The sequence below is a fragment of the Heterodontus francisci genome, chromosome 40, assembly GCF_036365525.1.
Source record: "Heterodontus francisci isolate sHetFra1 chromosome 40, sHetFra1.hap1, whole genome shotgun sequence".
NCBI classification, from domain to species: domain Eukaryota; kingdom Metazoa; phylum Chordata; class Chondrichthyes; order Heterodontiformes; family Heterodontidae; genus Heterodontus; species Heterodontus francisci.
Genome location: NC_090410.1, coordinates 41,529,111 through 41,542,892, shown reverse-complemented (window position 1 = coordinate 41,542,892; position 13,782 = coordinate 41,529,111).

The following is a 13,782-nucleotide window of genomic DNA, read 5'->3' as shown; positions in this document are numbered from 1 at the left end:
GAGTGTCAGAGAGTTTCAGAGATTTTCAGAGAGTTTCAGAGATGTTCAGAGAGTGTCAGAGAGAGTCAGAAAGTGTCAGAGAGTGTCAGAGAGTGTCAGGGAGTTTCAGAGAGATTCAGAGAGTGTCAGAGAGGGTCAGAGAGTGTCAGGGAGCTTCAGAGAGTTTCAGAATGTGTCACAGAGTGTCAGAGAGTGTCTGAGAGTGTCAGAGATTGTCAGAGAGTTTCAGAGAGAGTCAGAGAGTGTCAGAGAGTGTCGGAGAGTTTCAGAGAGTGTCAGAGAGTGTCCGAGAGTTTCAGAAAGTGTCAGATAGTGTCAGAGAGTTTCCGAAAGTGTCAGAGACTGTCAGAGAGTGTCAGAGTGTTTCAGAGAGTGTCACAGAGTTTCAGAGAGTGTCAGAGATTTTCAGAGAGTTTCAGAGATCTTCAGAGAGTGTCAGAGAGTATCAGAGAGTGTCAGAGAGAGTCAGAGTGTGTCAGAGAGTTTCCGAGAGATTCAGAAAGTATCAGATATTGTCAGAGAGTTTCAGAAAGTGTCACAGAGTGTCAGAGAGTGTCTGAGAGTGTCAGAGATTGTCAGAGAGTTTCAGAGAGAGTCAGAGACTGTCAGAGAGTTTCAGAGAGTATCACAGTGTGTCAGAGATGTTCAGAGAGTTTCAGAGCGTGTCAGAGAGTGTCAGAGAGTTTCAGAGATTTTCAGAGAGTTTCAGAGATGTTCAGAGAGTGTCAGAGGTTGTCAGAAAGTTTCAGAGAGAGTCAGAGAGTGTCAGGGAGTTTCAGAGAGTGTCACAGAGTGTCAGTGAGAGTCAGAGAGTTTCAGAGAGTGTCAGAGAGTGTCAGAGAGTTTCAGAGAGTTTTAGAGAGTGTTTCTGAGAGTGTCAGAGAGTTTCAGAAAGTTTCAGAGAGCTTCAGAGAGTGTCAGAAAGTTTCAGAGAGTGTCAGATAGTTTCAGAGAGCTTCAGCGAGTGTCAGAGACTGTCAGAGAGTGTCAGACAGTTTCAGAGAGTTTCATAGAGTGTGTCAGAGAGTTTCAGAGAGAGTCAGAAAGTGTCTGAGAGTGTCAAAGAGTGTCAAAGAGTTTCAGAGAGTGTCAGAGAGTTTCAGAGACTTTCTGAGAGTGTCAGAGAGTGCCTGAGAGTTTCTGACAGTTTCTGAGTGTGTCGGAGAGTGTCAGAGAGTGTCAAAGTGTTTCAGAGAGTGTCAGAGAGTGTCAGAGAGTTTCAGAGAGTGTCAGAGAGTTTCAGAGACTTTCTGAGAGTGTCAGAGAGTGCCTGAGAGTTTCTGACAGTTTCTGAGTTTGTCGGAGAGTGTCAGAGAGTGTCAGAGTGTTTCAGAGAGTGTCACAGAGTTTCAGAGAGTGTCAGAGAGTGTCAGAGAGTGTCAGAGAGTTTCAGAGCGTGCCACAGAGTGTCAGTGAGTGTCAGAGAGTATCAGAGAGTGTCAGCGAGACTCAGAGGTTGTCAGAGAGTGTCCGAGAGTTTCATAAAGTGTCAGATAGTGTCAGAGAGTTTCAGAAAGAGTCAGAGAGTGTCAGAGAGTGTCTGAGAGTGTCAGAGAGTGTCAGATTGTTTCAGAGAGTGTCACAGAGTTTCAGAGAGTGTCAGAGATTTTCAGAGAGTTTCACAGATCTTCAGAGAGTGTGAGAGAGTGCCAGAAAGTTTCAGAGAGTTTCACAGAGTGTCAGAGAGTTTCAGAGAGATTCAGAGAGTGTCAGAGAGTATCAGAGAGTGTCAGAGAGAGTCAGAGAGTGTCAGAGATTGTCCGAGAGATTCAGAAAGTGTCAGATAGTGTCAGAGAGTTTCAGAGAGTGTCACAGAGTGTCAGTGTGAGTCAGAGAGTTTCAGAGAGTGTCAGAGAGAGTCAGAGAGTGTCAGAGAGTTTCAGAGAGTGTCACAGAGTGTCAGTGAGAGTCAGAGAGTATCAGAGAGTGTCAGCGAGAGTCAGAGAGTGTCAGAGAGTGTCAGAGAGTTTCAGAGAGTGTCAGAGAGTGTCCGAGAGTTTCAGAAAGTGTCAGATAGTGTCAGAGAGTTTCAGAAAGTGTCAGAGACTGTCAGAGAGTGTCTGAGACTGTCAGAGCGTGTCAGACTGTTTCAGAGAGTGTCACAGAGTTTCAGAGAGTGTCAGAGATTTTCAGAGAGTTTCAGAGATCTTCAGAGAGTGTCAGGGAGTGCCAGAAAGTTTCAGAGAGTGTCATAGAGTGTCAGAGAGTTTTAGAGAGATTCAGAGAGTGTCAGAGAGTATCAGAGAGTGTCAGAGAGAGTCAGAGTGTGTCAGAGAGTTTCCGAGAGATTCAGAAAGTATCAGATATTGTCAGTGAGTTTCAGAAAGTGTCACAGAGTGTCAGAGAGTGTCTGAGAGTGTCAGAGATTGTCAGAGAGTTTCAGAGAGAGTCAGAGACTGTCAGAGTGTTTCAGAGAGTTTCACAGTGTGTCAGAGATGATCAGAGAGTTTCAGAGCGTGTCAGAGAGTGTCAGAGAGTTTCAGACATTTTCAGAGAGATTCAGAGATGTTCAGAGAGTGTCAGAGGTTGTCAGAAAGTTTCAGAGAGAGTCAGAGAGTGTCAGGGAGTTTCAGAGAGTGTCACAGAGTGTCAGTGAGAGTCAGATAGTTTCAGAGAGTGTCAGAGAGTGTCAGAGAGTTTCAGAGAATTTCTGAGTGTTTCTGAGAGTGTCAGAGAGTTTCAGAAAGTTTCAGAGAGCTTCAGAGAGTGTCAGAAAGTTTCAGAGTGTCAGAGAGTTTCAGAGAGCTTCAGAGAGTGTCAGAGACTGTCAGAGAGTGTCAGACAGTTTCAGAGAGTTTCAGAGAGTGTCAGAGACTGTCAGAGAGAGGCAGAAAGTGTCTGAGAGTGTCAAAGAGTGTCAAAGAGTTTCAGAGAGTGTCCGAGAGTTTCAGAGACTTTCTGAGAGTGTCAGAGAGTGCCTGAGAGTTTCTGACAGTTTCTGAGTGTGTCGGAGAGTGTCAGAGAGTGTCAAAGTGTTTCAGAGAGTGTCAGAGAGTGTCAGAGAGTTTCAGAGAGTGTCAGAGAGTTTCAGAGACTTTCTGAGAGCGTCAGAGAGTGCCTGAGAGTTTCTGACAGTTTCTGAGTTTGTCGGAGAGTGTCAGAGAGTGTCCGAGTGTTTCAGAGAGTGTCACAGAGTTTCAGAGAGTGTCAGAGAGTGTCAGAGAGTGTCAGAGAGTTTCAGAGAGTGTCACAGAGTGTCAGTGAGTGTCAGAGAGTATCAGAGAGTGTCAGCGAGAGTCAGGGGTTGTCAGAGAGTGTCAGAGAGTTTCAGAAATTGTCAGAGAGTGTCTGAGAGTTTCATAAAGTGTCAGATAGTGTCAGAGAGTTTCAGAAAGAGTCAGAGAGTGTCAGAGAGTGTCTGAGACTGTCAGAGAGTGTCAGATTGTTTCAGAGAGTGTCACAGAGTTTCAGAGATTGTCAGAGATTTTCAGAGAGTTTCAGAGATCTTCAGAGAGTGTCAGAGAGTGCCAGAAAGTTTCAGAGAGTGTCACAGAGTGTCAGAGAGTTTCAGAGATATTCAGAGAGTGTCAGAGAGTATCAGAGTGTCAGAGAGAGTCAGAGAGTGTCAGAGATTGTCCGAGAGATTCAGAAAGTGTCAGATAGTGTCAGAGAGTTTCAGATAGTGTCAGAGAGTGTCAGAGAGTGTCTGAGAGTGTCAGAGATTGTCAGAGAGTGTCTGAGAGTTTCAGACAGTGTCAGAGAGTGTCAGAGATTTTCAGAGAGAGTCAGAGAGTGTCAGAGAGTTTCAGAGATTTGCAGAGAGTTTCAGAGATGTTCAGAGAGTGTCAGAGAGTGTCAGAGAGTGTCAGAGAGTTTCACAGTGTGTCAGAGATGTTCAGAGAGTTTCAGAGAGTGTCAGAGAGTGTCAGAGAGTGTCTGAGAGTTTCAGACAGTGTCAGAGAGTGTCTGAGATTTTCAGAGAGGGTCAGAGAGTGTCAGAGAGTTTCAGAGATTTTCAGAGAGTTTCAGAGATGTTCAGAGAGTGTCAGAGAGAGTCAGAAAGTTTCAGAGAGGGTCAGAGAGTGTCAGGGAGTTTCTGAGAGATTCAGAGAGTTTCAGAGAGTGTCGGAGAGTGTCACCGAGTGTCACAGAGTTTCAGAGAGATTCAGAGAGTGTCAGAGAGTGTCAGAGAGTGTCACAGAGTTGCAGAGTGTGTCAGAGAGTGTCCGAGAGTTTCAGAAAGTGTCAGAGAGTTTCAGAATGTGTCACAGAGTGTCAGAGAGTGTCTGAGAGTGTCAGAGATTTTCACAGTGTTTCAGAGAGTGTCACAGAGTTTCAGAGAGTGTCAGAGATTTTCAGAGAGTTTCAGAGATCTTCAGAGAGTGTGAGAGAGTGCCAGAAAGTTTCAGAGAGTGTCACAGAGTTTCAGAGAGTTTCAGAGAGATTCAAAGAGTGTCAGAGATTATCAGAGAGTGTCAGAGAGAGTCAGAGAGTGTTAGAGAGAGTCCGAGAGATTTAGAAAGTGTCAGATATTTTCAGAGAGTCTCAGAGAGTTTCAGAGAGTGTCTGAGAGTGTCAGAGAGTTTCTGAGAGATTGTGAGTTTGTCAGAGAGTTTCAGAGATTGTCAGCGAATTTCAGTGAGTGTCACAGAGTGTCAGACAGTTTCAGAGAGTGTCTGAGAGTGTCATGGTGTGTCGTAGAGCTTCAGAGAGTTTCTGAGTTTGTCAGAGACTTTCAGAGATTGTCAGAGAATTTCAGAGAGTGTCAAAGAGTGTCAGAGAGTGTCAGAGAGTTTCAGAGCGTTTCTGAGTGTTTCTGAGTGTGTCAGAGAGTTTCAGAAAGTTTCAGAGAGCTTCAGAGAGTGTCAGAAAGTTTCAGAGAGCGTCACAGAGTTTCAGAAAATGTCACAGAATGTCAGAGAGTTTCAGAGAGCTTCACAGAGTGTCAGAGACTGTCGGAGAGTGTCCGACAGTTTCAGAGAGTTTCAGAGAGTGTCAGAGAGTTTCAGAGAGAGACAAACAGTGTCTGAGAGTGTCAAAGAGTGTCAAAGAGTTTCAGAGAGTGTCAGAGAGTGTCAGAGAGTGTCAGAGAGTTTCAGAGAGTGTCAGAGAGTTTCAGAGAGTTTCTGAGAGTGTCAGAGAGTTTCAGAAAGTTTCAGAGAGCTTCAGAGAGTGTCAGAAAGTTTCAGAGAGTGTCAGAGAGTTTCATAGAGCTTCAGAGAGTGTCAGAGACTGTCAGAGAGTGTCAGACAGTTTCAGATAGTTTCAGAGAGTATCAGAGAGTTTCAGAGAGAGTCAGAAAGTGTCTGAGAGTGTCAAAGAGTGTCAAAGAGTTTCAGAGAGTGTCCGAGAGTTTCAGAGACTTTCTGAGAGTGTCAGAGAGTGCCTGAGAGTTTCTGACAGTTTCTGAGTGTGTCGGAGAGTGTCAGAGAGTGTCAAAGTGTTTCAGAGAGTGTCAGAGAGTGTCAGAGAGTTTCAGAGAGTGTCAGAGAGTTTCAGAGACTTTCTGAGAGTGTCAGAGAGTGCCTGAGAGTTTCTGACAGTTTCTGAGTTTGTCGGAGAGTGTGAGAGAGTGTCAGAGTGTTTCAGAGAGTGTCACAGAGTTTCAGAGAGTGTCAGAGAGTGTCAGAGAGTGTCAGAGAGTTTCAGCGAGAGTCAGAGGTTGTCAGAGAGTGTCCAAGAGTTTCATAAAGTGTCAGATAGTGTCAGAGAGTTTCAGAAATTGTCAGAGAGTGTCCAAGAGTTTCATAAAGTGTCAGATAGTGTCAGAGAGTTTCAGAAAGAGTCAGAGAGTGTCAGAGATTGTCTGAGACTTTCAGAGAGTGTCAGATTGTTTCAGAGAGTCTCACAGAGTTTCAGAGAGTGTCAGAGATTTTCAGAGAGTTTCAGAGATCTTCAGAGAGTGTCAGAGAGTGCCAGAAAGTTTCAGAGAGTGTCACAGAGTGTCAGAGAGTTTCAGAGAGATTCAGAGAGTATCAGAGAGTGTCAGAGAGAGTCAGAGAGTGTCAGAGATTGTCCGAGAGATTCAGAAAGTGTCAGATAGTGTCAGAGAGTTTCAGAAAGTGTCAGAGAGTGTCAGAGAGTGTCTGAGATTGTCGGAGAGTGTCAGAGAGTGTCCGAGTGTTTCAGAGAGTGTCACAGAGTTTCAGAGAGTGTCAGAGAGTGTCAGAGAGTGTCAGAGAGTTTCAGAGAGTGTCACAGAGTGTCAGTGAGTGTCAGAGAGTATCAGAGAGTGTCAGCGAGAGTCAGGGGTTGTCAGAGAGTGTCAGAGAGTTTCAGAAATTGTCAGAGAGTGTCTGAGAGTTTCATAAAGTGTCAGATAGTGTCAGAGAGTTTCAGAAAGAGTCAGAGAGTGTCAGAGAGTGTCTGAGACTGTCAGAGAGTGTCAGATTGTTTCAGAGAGTGTCACAGAGTTTCAGAGATTGTCAGAGATTTTCAGAGAGTTTCAGAGATCTTCAGAGAGTGTCAGAGAGTGCCAGAAAGTTTCAGAGAGTGTCACAGAGTGTCAGAGAGTTTCAGAGATATTCAGAGAGTGTCAGAGAGTATCAGAGTGTCAGAGAGAGTCAGAGAGTGTCAGAGATTGTCCGAGAGATTCAGAAAGTGTCAGATAGTGTCAGAGAGTTTCAGATAGTGTCAGAGAGTGTCAGAGAGTGTCTGAGAGTGTCAGAGATTGTCAGAGAGTGTCTGAGAGTTTCAGACAGTGTCAGAGAGTGTCAGAGATTTTCAGAGAGAGTCAGAGAGTGTCAGAGAGTTTCAGAGATTTGCAGAGAGTTTCAGAGATGTTCAGAGAGTGTCAGAGAGTGTCAGAGAGTGTCAGAGAGTTTCACAGTGTGTCAGAGATGTTCAGAGAGTTTCAGAGAGTGTCAGAGAGTGTCAGAGAGTGTCTGAGAGTTTCAGACAGTGTCAGAGAGTGTCTGAGATTTTCAGAGAGGGTCAGAGAGTGTCAGAGAGTTTCAGAGATTTTCAGAGAGTTTCAGAGATGTTCAGAGAGTGTCAGAGAGAGTCAGAAAGTTTCAGAGAGGGTCAGAGAGTGTCAGGGAGTTTCTGAGAGATTCAGAGAGTTTCAGAGAGTGTCGGAGAGTGTCACCGAGTGTCACAGAGTTTCAGAGAGATTCAGAGAGTGTCAGAGAGTGTCAGAGAGTGTCACAGAGTTGCAGAGTGTGTCAGAGAGTGTCCGAGAGTTTCAGAAAGTGTCAGATAGTGTCAGAGAGTTTCAGAATGTGTCACAGAGTGTCAGAGAGTGTCTGAGAGTGTCAGAGATTTTCACAGTGTTTCAGAGAGTGTCACAGAGTTTCAGAGAGTGTCAGAGATTTTCAGAGAGTTTCAGAGATCTTCAGAGAGTGTGAGAGAGTGCCAGAAAGTTTCAGAGAGTGTCACAGAGTTTCAGAGAGTTTCAGAGAGATTCAAAGAGTGTCAGAGATTATCAGAGAGTGTCAGAGAGAGTCAGAGAGTGTTAGAGAGAGTCCGAGAGATTTAGAAAGTGTCAGATATTTTCAGAGAGTCTCAGAGAGTTTCAGAGAGTGTCTGAGAGTGTCAGAGAGTTTCTGAGAGATTGTGAGTTTGTCAGAGAGTTTCAGAGATTGTCAGCGAATTTCAGTGAGTGTCACAGAGTGTCAGACAGTTTCAGAGAGTGTCTGAGAGTGTCATGGTGTGTCGTAGAGCTTCAGAGAGTTTCTGAGTTTGTCAGAGACTTTCAGAGATTGTCAGAGAATTTCAGAGAGTGTCAAAGAGTGTCAGAGAGTGTCAGAGAGTTTCAGAGCGTTTCTGAGTGTTTCTGAGTGTGTCAGAGAGTTTCAGAAAGTTTCAGAGAGCTTCAGAGAGTGTCAGAAAGTTTCAGAGAGCGTCAGAGAGTTTCAGAAAATGTCACAGAATGTCAGAGAGTTTCAGAGAGCTTCACAGAGTGTCAGAGACTGTCGGAGAGTGTCCGACAGTTTCAGAGAGTTTCAGAGAGTGTCAGAGAGTTTCAGAGAGAGACAAACAGTGTCTGAGAGTGTCAAAGAGTGTCAAAGAGTTTCAGAGAGTGTCAGAGAGTGTCAGAGAGTGTCAGAGAGTTTCAGAGAGTGTCAGAGAGTTTCAGAGAGTTTCTGAGAGTGTCAGAGAGTTTCAGAAAGTTTCAGAGAGCTTCAGAGAGTGTCAGAAAGTTTCAGAGAGTGTCAGAGAGTTTCATAGAGCTTCAGAGAGTGTCAGAGACTGTCAGAGAGTGTCAGACAGTTTCAGATAGTTTCAGAGAGTATCAGAGAGTTTCAGAGAGAGTCAGAAAGTGTCTGAGAGTGTCAAAGAGTGTCAAAGAGTTTCAGAGAGTGTCCGAGAGTTTCAGAGACTTTCTGAGAGTGTCAGAGAGTGCCTGAGAGTTTCTGACAGTTTCTGAGTGTGTCGGAGAGTGTCAGAGAGTGTCAAAGTGTTTCAGAGAGTGTCAGAGAGTGTCAGAGAGTTTCAGAGAGTGTCAGAGAGTTTCAGAGACTTTCTGAGAGTGTCAGAGAGTGCCTGAGAGTTTCTGACAGTTTCTGAGTTTGTCGGAGAGTGTGAGAGAGTGTCAGAGTGTTTCAGAGAGTGTCACAGAGTTTCAGAGAGTGTCAGAGAGTGTCAGAGAGTGTCAGAGAGTTTCAGCGAGAGTCAGAGGTTGTCAGAGAGTGTCCAAGAGTTTCATAAAGTGTCAGATAGTGTCAGAGAGTTTCAGAAATTGTCAGAGAGAGTCCAAGAGTTTCATAAAGTGTCAGATAGTGTCAGAGAGTTTCAGAAAGAGTCAGAGAGTGTCAGAGATTGTCTGAGACTTTCAGAGAGTGTCAGATTGTTTCAGAGAGTCTCACAGAGTTTCAGAGAGTGTCAGAGATTTTCAGAGAGTTTCAGAGATCTTCAGAGAGTGTCAGAGAGTGCCAGAAAGTTTCAGAGAGTGTCACAGAGTGTCAGAGAGTTTCAGAGAGATTCAGAGAGTATCAGAGAGTGTCAGAGAGAGTCAGAGAGTGTCAGAGATTGTCCGAGAGATTCAGAAAGTGTCAGATAGTGTCAGAGAGTTTCAGAAAGTGTCAGAGAGTGTCAGAGAGTGTCTGAGATTGTCAGAGATTGTCAGAGAGTGTCTGAGAGTTTCAGACAGTGTCAGAGAGTGTCAGAGATTTTCAGAGAGAGTCAGAGAGTGTCAGAGAGTTTCAGAGATTTGCAGAGAGTTTCAGAGATGTTCAGAGAGTGTCAGAGAGTGTCAGAGAGTGTCAGAGAGTTTCACTGTCTGTCAGAGATGTTCAGAGTGTTTCAGAGAGTGTCAGAGAGTGTCAGAGAGTGTCAGAGAGTGTCTGAGAGTTTCAGACAGTGTCAGAGAGTGTCAGAGATTTTCAGAGAGAGTCAGAGAGTGTCAGAGAGTTTCAGAGATTTTCAGAGAGTTTCAGAGATGTTCAGAGAGTGTCAGAGAGAGTCAGAAAGTTTCAGAGAGGGTCAGAGAGTGTCAGGGAGTTTCAGAGAGATTCAGAGAGTGTCAGAGAGTGTCAGAGAGTGTCACAGAGTGTCACAGAGTTTCAGAGAGATTCAGAGAGTGTCAGAGAGTGTCACAGAGTTGCAGAGTGTGTCAGAGAGTGTCCGAGAGTTTCAGAAAGTGTCAGATAGTGTCAGAGAGTTTCAGAATGTGTCACAGAGTGTCAGAGAGTGTCTGAGAGTGTCAGAGATTTTCAGAGTGTTTCAGAGAGTGTCACAGAGTTTCAGAGAGTGTCAGAGATTTTCAGAGAGTTTCAGAGATCTTCAGAGAGTGTGAGAGAGTGCCAGAAAGTTTCAGAGAGTGTCACAGAGTGTCGGAGAGTTTCAGAGAGTGTCTGAGAGTGTCAGAGAGTGTCAGAGAGTTTCTGAGAGATCGTGAGTTTGTCAGTGAGTTTCAGAGATTGTCAGCGAATTTCAGAGAGTGTCACAGAGTGTCAGACAATTTCAGAGAGTGTCTGAGAGTGTCATGGTGTGTCGGAGAGCTTCAGAGAGTTTCTGAGTTTGTCAGAGACTTTCAGAGATTGTCACAGAATTTCAGAGAGTGTCAAAGAGTGTCAGAGAGTGTCAGAGAGTTTCAGAGGGATTCAGAGAGTGTCAGGGAGTGTCAGAGAGTGTCAGAGAATTTCAGAGAGTGTCAGAGAGTGTCAGACAGTATCAGAGAGCGTCAGAGAGTGGCGAAGAGTTTCAGAGAGTGTCAGAGAGTGTCAGAGAGCTTCAGAGGGATTCAGAGAGTGTCAGGGAGTGTCAGAGAGTGTCAGAGAATTTCAGAGAGTGTCAGAGAGTGTCAGACAGTATCAGAGAGTGTCAGAGAGTGTCGAAGAGTTTCAGAGAGTGTCAGAGAGTGTCAGAGAGTTTCAGAGAGTGTCAGCAAGAGTCAGAGAGTGTCAGAGAGTTTCAGAGAGTGTCAGAGAGTGTCCGAGAGTTTCCGAAAGTGTCAGATAGTGTCAGAGAATTTCAGAAAGTGTCAGAGAGTTTCAGAGAGTGTCTGAGACTGTCAGAGAGTGTAAGAGTGTTTCAGTGAGTGTCACAGAGTTTCAGAGAGTGTCAGAGATTTTCAGAGAGTTTCAGAGATCTTCAGAGAGTGTCAGAGAGTGCCAGAAAGTTTCAGAGAGTGTCACAGAGTGTCAGAGAGTTTCAGAGAGATTCAGAGAGTGTCAGAGAGTATCAGAGAGTGTCAGAGAGAGTCAGAAAGTGTCAGAGAATGTCTGAGAGTGTCAGAGAGTGTCAGAGAGTTTCAGAGAGAGTCAGAGAGGGTAAGAGAGTTTCAGAGAGTTTCACAGTGTGTCAGAGAGTGTCAGAGAGTATCAGAGAGTGTCTGAGAGTTTCAGACACTGTCAGAGTGTGTCAGAGATTTTCAGAGAGTGTCAGAGAGTTTCAGAGACTTTCTGAGAGTGTCAGAGAGTGCCTGAGAGTTTCTGACAGTTTCTGAGTGAGTCGGAGAGTGTCAGAGAGTGTCAAAGAGTGTCAGAGTGTTTCAGAGAGTGTCAGAGAGTTTCAGAGACTTTCTGAGAGTGTCAGAGAGTGCCTGGGAGTTTCAGAGATTTGCAGAGAGTTTCAGAGATGTTCAGAGAGTGTCAGAGAGTGTCAGAGAGTGTCAGAGAGTTTCACTGTCTGTCAGAGATGTTCAGAGTGTTTCAGAGAGTGTCAGAGAGTGTCAGAGAGTGTCAGAGAGTGTCTGAGAGTTTCAGACAGTGTCAGAGAGTGTCAGAGATTTTCAGAGAGAGTCAGAGAGTGTCAGAGAGTTTCAGAGATTTTCAGAGAGTTTCAGAGATGTTCAGAGAGTGTCAGAGAGAGTCAGAAAGTTTCAGAGAGGGTCAGAGAGTGTCAGGGAGTTTCAGAGAGATTCAGAGATTGTCAGAGAGTGTCAGAGAGTGTCACAGAGTGTCACAGAGTTTCAGAGAGATTCAGAGAGTGTCAGAGAGTGTCACAGAGTTGCAGAGTGTGTCAGAGAGTGTCCGAGAGTTTCAGAAAGTGTCAGATAGTGTCAGAGAGTTTCAGAATGTGTCACAGAGTGTCAGAGAGTGTCTGAGAGTGTCAGAGATTTTCAGAGTGTTTCAGAGAGTGTCACAGAGTTTCAGAGAGTGTCAGAGATTTTCAGAGAGTTTCAGAGATCTTCAGAGAGTGTGAGAGAGTGCCAGAAAGTTTCAGAGAGTGTCACAGAGTGTCGGAGAGTTTCAGAGAGTGTCTGAGAGTGTCAGAGAGTTTCAGAGAGTTTCTGAGAGATTGTGAGTTTGTCAGAGAGTTTCAGAGATTGTCAGCGAATTTCAGAGAGTGTCACAGAGTGTCAGACAATTTCAGAGAGTGTCTGAGAGTGTCATGGTGTGTCGGAGAGCTTCAGAGAGTTTCTGAGTTTGTCAGAGACTTTCAGAGATTGTCACAGAATTTCAGAGAGTGTCAAAGAGTGTCAGAGAGTGTCAGAGAGTTTCAGAGGGATTCAGAGAGTGTCAGGGAGTGTCAGAGAGTGTCAGAGAATTTCAGAGAGTGTCAGAGAGTGTCAGACAGTATCAGAGAGCGTCAGAGAGTGGCGAAGAGTTTCAGAGAGTGTCAGAGAGTGTCAGAGAGCTTCAGAGGGATTCAGAGAGTGTCAGGGAGTGTCAGAGAGTGTCAGAGAATTTCAGAGAGTGTCAGAGAGTGTCAGACAGTATCAGAGAGTGTCAGAGAGTGTCGAAGAGTTTCAGAGAGTGTCAGAGAGTGTCAGAGAGTTTCAGAGAGTGTCAGCAAGAGTCAGAGAGTGTCAGAGAGTTTCAGAGAGTGTCAGAGAGTGTCCGAGAGTTTCCGAAAGTGTCAGATAGTGTCAGAGAATTTCAGAAAGTGTCAGAGAGTTTCAGAGAGTGTCTGAGACTGTCAGAGAGTGTAAGAGTGTTTCAGTGAGTGTCACAGAGTTTCAGAGAGTGTCAGAGATTTTCAGAGAGTTTCAGAGATCTTCAGAGAGTGTCAGAGAGTGCCAGAAAGTTTCAGAGAGTGTCACAGAGTGTCAGAGAGTTTCAGAGAGATTCAGAGAGTGTCAGAGAGTATCAGAGAGTGTCAGAGAGAGTCAGAAAGTGTCAGAGAATGTCTGAGAGTGTCAGAGAGTGTCAGAGAGTTTCAGAGAGAGTCAGAGAGGGTAAGAGAGTTTCAGAGAGTTTCACAGTGTGTCAGAGAGTGTCAGAGAGTATCAGAGAGTGTCTGAGAGTTTCAGACACTGTCAGAGTGTGTCAGAGATTTTCAGAGAGTGTCAGAGAGTTTCAGAGACTTTCTGAGAGTGTCAGAGAGTGCCTGAGAGTTTCTGACAGTTTCTGAGTGAGTCGGAGAGTGTCAGAGAGTGTCAAAGAGTGTCAGAGTGTTTCAGAGAGTGTCAGAGAGTTTCAGAGACTTTCTGAGAGTGTCAGAGAGTGCCTGGGAGTTTCTGACAGTTTCTGAGTGTGTCAGAGAGTGTCAGAGAGTGTCAGAGTGTTTCAAAGAGCTTCACAGAGTTTCAGAGAGTGTCAGAGATTTTCAGAGAGTGCCAGAGATCTTCAGAGAGTGTCAGAGAGTGCCAGAAAGTTTCAGAGAGTGTCACAGAGTGTCAGAGAGTTTCAGAGAGATTCAGAGAGTGTCAGAGAGTATCAGAGAGTGCAAGAGAGAGTCAGAGAGTGTCAGAGAGTGTCCGAGAGATTCAGAAAGTGTCAGATCGTGTCAGAGAGTGTCAGAGAGTTTCAGAGAGTGTCTGAGAGTGTCAGAGAGTGTCAGAGAGTTTCTGAGAGACTGTGAGTTTGTCAGAGAGTTTCAGAGATTGTCAGAGAATTTCAGAGAGTGTCACAGAGTGTCAGACAGTTTCAGAGAATTTCAGAGAGTGTCAAAGAGTGTCAGAGAGTGTCAGAGAGTTTCAGAGCGTTTCTGAGTGTTTCTGAGAGTGTCAGAGAGTTTCAGAAAGTTTCAGAGAGCTTCAGAGAGTGTCAGAAAGTTTCAGAGAGTGTCAGAGAGTGTCAGAAAATGCCACAGAGTGTCTGAGAGTTTCAGAGAGCTTCAGAGAGTGTCAGAGACTGTCGGAGAGTGTCAGACAGTTTCAGAGAGTTTCAGAGAGTGTCAGAGAGTTTCAGAGAGAGTCAGAGAGTGTCAGAGAGTTTCAGAGAGTGTCAGAGAATTTCAGAGACTTTCTGAGAGTGTCAGAGTGTGCCTGAGAGTTTCTGACAGTTTCTGAGGGAGTAGTAGAGTGTCAAAGAGTTTCAGAGAGTTTCAGAGCGTGTCCGAGAGTGTCAGAGAGTTTCAGAGAGTGTCAAAGAGTTTCAGAGACTTTCTGAGAGTGTCAGAGTGTGCCTGAGAGTTTCTGACAGTTTCTGAGTGTGTCAGAGAGTGTCAGAGAGTGTCAGAGTGTTTCAGAGAGTTTCACAGAGTTTCAGAGAGTGTCAGAGATTTTCAGAGAGT